We start from the raw sequence: 4,450 nt of genomic DNA, 5'->3' as shown, positions 1-4,450 counted from the left end.
AGAATGGTGCACATGAATGTCCTAGCTGATGCTCTCGAATATCAACAATGCCGAAAAGAGAGACAAACGCCAGGTCCTTTTAGGCCATGTTCCAAAGTCATCGTCAGGTTTCTAACTGTGATGATGAAGCATGGTTACATTGGCGAATTCGAAATCACTGATGATCACAGGGCTGGGAAAATTGTTGTGAACCTCACAGGCAGGCTAAATAAGCATGGAGTGATCAGCCCCAGATTTGACGTGCAACTCATAGATCTAGAAAAATGGCAGAATAACCTGCTCCCATCCCGTCAGTTTGGTTTCATTTTATTGACAACCTCAGCTGGCATCGTGGACCATGAAGAAGCAAGACAAAAATGCACAGGAGGGAAAAATCCTTGGATTCTTTTTCTAGGGATGTAAGTCAAAGTGAAGTCACTCAGTCGTGTCTGACTCTTTGCGACCCCATGGACTATAGCCTACCACGTTCTTCCGTCCATGGGATTTTGCAGGCAAGAGTACTAGAGTGGGTTGCCATTTCCTTCTCCAGAGGATCTTCCCGACCCAGGGAATGGAACTCCGGTCTCCTGCATTGTAGGGAGACGCTTTACCATCTGAGCCACCAGGGAAGCCTAGGGATGTAATACATACAAATAAAATGCCTCAGAGGTGGAGAAAAAAAAAAAAGGCAAGCGGAGAATGTAAAAGCCAGCAAGAAAAGGTCCCAGCCTTGCCCCTGCCCCAAACCAATCAAATCTCTAGGCTTGAGTACCATCTGTGAGGTTCCCCCATCTAGTGCACTCCAGATTCTAAAGGAAACCTGCATGCGTACTAAGCATTCAGAGTTCCAGGGGGTAGGGGAAAGAACCTAGGGTGATAGAATTTTGAAGTGAAGAGATGGATCCGAGAGCACACAGATATTCCCCGAACAGTGACTGCAAAGAGCAAGAAGAGGATGCAGAGCCAGCAGGTGTGGGTGTGTGACAGGGGAGGAGTGGTTCTGGAGGGAATGAGGAGCCTCTCAAAAGAGCAGTGACTGAAGCTGCAGCCAGGGGCCCAGGGATGCTCAAACACTTCTCCTGAAGTAGCTGATCTAGCCGAGGTTTCTTAACCCAGACCCCATTAAGTCAGAATCTCTGGGGGCTGGACTTGGGCATGTGAGCTTCCTAAGGCTCTCCAGGTCATGCTGAGGAAGGCCCCTGGGTAGGAGCTACTATCAGACCAAGTTCTTCAGCTGCTTCCTACCCTGACGGACCTGATTCCCAAATCTGGGAGGGCTGGGCAGCCCTACCCCTAACTGACCAGCTCTTTCCTTAGGAGGTGAGACCCTTTCCCCAGGGAATCCAGAAGCCTTGGGGAAAAGCAGGGGGCAGGGTTGTCCTCCTCCGCAGGTCCCAACGTTGTGTCTGGACTCTAACACCTGCGGGGGATGGGGAGGAGAGGTGTGGGCGCAGGACAAAGAACACAAGGAATTTCCTTTAAACATTTTAGCTTCCTGGGCAGGGGGGCAGGTAAGAGGGGCGAGTCAGACAGCCTCGACCTGAGACTTTGGCTCATCCTTTCTCCTCACCGGGCGTCAGTCCCCTCATTTGAGAAACGGGTCCCTCTGATCTCCTAGGTCCCCAAGCTTCCCTCTTTTCTCTGATTTTACCATTCTCATTAAAGGGAAGCGTGAACGTGCCCTAAAAAGCTTGAGGTGGGCTCTGATGTGCCACAATATTCATTCTACCTTCATAGTAAAGCAGGCGGGAGGCATGTGGATGCCAGGCATGCCCCACTAGGTAGCCACTCCACATGGTAGCCCCTGGCCAGCCCTGTCTCCCTGTGAGACTGCCCTTGTGAAGCAGGTACAGACTTCCCAACTACAGGGGAAGGCAGAGAAGTAATTGCCACTATTTCTTCTTAACAGTTTCTGACTTCGTTTACAAATGTCCACTTCCACCAGAGGAGAAAACTAAATTCTGTCACTTCACAGTAACTGAGTGGATTCCAGAAATGTTCTATTGTTTGGGAAACAGTCCATTCAGGATGCTGCCCCCTTCTCCTTCCTGTATCCCCAAACCTGCCCTCAACATGGTGGGAGGCACCTTAAGTTTCATCCTGGGGGTGGGAGAGGAGCTCTGATCTACAATCGCTGTTGTCTGGCAGGGGTCACCGCAGGGAAGGGGCCCTGTCCCCGCTCCTCCAGTCCCTGAGGCCTCTAGACTTCAGGTCGGCTGACACACTCTCCGGCCCCCACCCAAAATAGAGGCCCCCACGGATGTGCCCGGGCCTGTGCCAGGCAGCCAGAGTCAAGTGGTGAACCAGACAGACCCAAAACAGTGCAACTAACAGATGAATTCCATACCTTTGACCTTTGTGGGTCAGCTTGTGCTCAAAGAGGAGATGCAGGGAGCTCAGGAAGGAGCCGGGTAAGGCAGGAGGCCTCCCCGCTCTGGCACTTCAGGGACCCCTTAGTTTACCCACTTGTCAGCTTCAGTGCAAAACTTCAGCACTTGCCTGTTTTGCACAAGAAACGCAACTGCAGGAGCATCCCATGGTTTGTGTCAATCTCAGGGACATGGGAGGGGAAGGGGGACATCACCTTCCTCCATGTTACCGCCTCTCCTTCCAGATGCCCCTCACCACCCTCCAGCCTGGGAGCCTGAGCTCCTCCTCTCTTGGTCGTGCTGAGGAGCTTGCTCAGTGTCTCAGACCTGGACACAAGCCCGCCTGGAGCCTTGCCCCCAATCCGGGAGGGTTAGTAAACGTCCTTCCAGGCAGTTTCAAGACACCTCACACATATCCCTCCCCCCTCACCAAATAACACTCCCTCCATCCCAGGACCTTCTCACCCACATCCATCTGTCCCTTATACCCGCTCCAGGGGGGCTGTAAGGGCCACCACCCAGCCCTCTGGCAGTAAAAGTCGGCTCCCCCCTGCCTTGACCCTCCTGTCACCATGTCCCCCGTCGGTCACCTCATCCATTCCCTCACGGGGCCTAAGGCCTCCTTCTTCCCTCTCTAGTTTTTCCTCCCAAAGTGTGAAAGTGCCATGGCTTTCTCAACCCTGGGAGGGGCCTGGACTGTGGGCTCAGTGGAAACATGAGTCAGGCTAGGGATCATCCCCCAAGTAGAACAGTCAACTCTAGAAAAGCAAGCTGTGGTCTCTGCAGGAAACTGGGAATGACAATGAGTAAAGAGTTAACTTAGAAATGATTTGGGGGACTTCCCTGGTGGTCCATTGGTTAAGGATCCACCTACCAATGCAGGGGACACAGGTTTGAACCCTGGTCCAGGAAGATCCCACATGCTGCGGGGCCCATGTGCCACAACCACTGAGCCCACTTGCCCGACTACTGAAGCCCGAGCACCCCAGAGCCCGTGCTCTGCAACAAGAGAAGCCACCGCGAGAAGCCCACAGACCGCAACTGGAGAGTAGCTCCTGCCCTCTGCAACCAGAGAAAGCCCACACGCAGTAATGAAGACCCAGCACAGCCAAAAAGGTTATTTAAAAAAAAAATGATTTGCCCCAACCAGATCTTGTGGGAAAATGCTCCCTTCCCCAAGGTTTTCTTCTGATTGTAAAATTAATATTTATACAAAAATTTAAATTAAGGAAATAGAAGATGAAGGCAAATCATAACCTCCCACTCAGAGCTTAGTCACTTATGTTATATACTGCTTCCAAACATTGTATTCATATTTGTCTTTTCAAAATAAAAAGGGGAGACTTTTATGTATTTTTATTAAAGCAACACATGCTCACTGTAAAACCAAAATCCTGTCATACAGAAATGTAATTGTAACCACCTTTGCTTTTATTTGACAGACTGTGGACATCCTTCCTTGTCAAGGACTTCAGATTCACATCATCATTTTTTAAAATTATTTATTTGGCTGCGCTGGCTCTTGGGGGCTGTATGTGGGATCTAGTTCCCTGACCAGGGATGGAACCCAGGTCCCCTGCATTGGGAGCACGAGGTCTTAAGCCACCGGACCACCAGGGATGTCCTCGCATCATTTTCAATGGGGCCACACAATTCCATTATGCAGAGGTACCATAATTTAACAAAGCTCACCTTTGAAAATATCACAGTGAGGAACACCCTTACCTCTTCGAATGTTTATCCGGTTATTTCTTTAGGATAAACTTCCAAAAATAGGATTACTGAATCTAATGCTTTTGGCACATATAGACATAGTGATCTGAAAGACTATATCCATTTACAGTCCCCCACTCCCACTGTGGAGGGCTCACTTCCCGTCTTTGCCAACTCTGGGTATCACCACTCATTCGGGCCAGTTTTATAAGTGAACAAAGTGACTCACGGATGCTTTGCTTTCATCATGAGTGAGGCTGAATCCCACCTGCTGCTGCCGGTCATTTGCTATTCTATGAATAGTCTTCATGTCCTTTGTCCTTTTTCTCTCGAAATGTTGATCGTTTTCTATTTCAAGAACTTTCATATATCAGAGATTTTAGTAATCT

The 4,450-nt window shown here is 50.0% G+C and overlaps 1 pseudogene; it reads left to right on the top strand.

The window, feature by feature from the left end:
* Nucleotides 1-394, top strand: LOC129651308 (40S ribosomal protein S15a-like; annotated as a pseudogene).
* The last annotated feature ends 4,056 nt before the right edge of the window (nt 395-4,450 follow it).

The sequence above is a fragment of the Bubalus kerabau genome, chromosome 4, assembly GCF_029407905.1.
Source record: "Bubalus kerabau isolate K-KA32 ecotype Philippines breed swamp buffalo chromosome 4, PCC_UOA_SB_1v2, whole genome shotgun sequence".
In the NCBI taxonomy this organism is placed as follows: domain Eukaryota; kingdom Metazoa; phylum Chordata; class Mammalia; order Artiodactyla; family Bovidae; genus Bubalus; species Bubalus kerabau.
The sequence above is the reverse complement of the archived record's forward strand: the minus strand, read 5'-3'. Positions and strand labels throughout refer to the sequence as shown.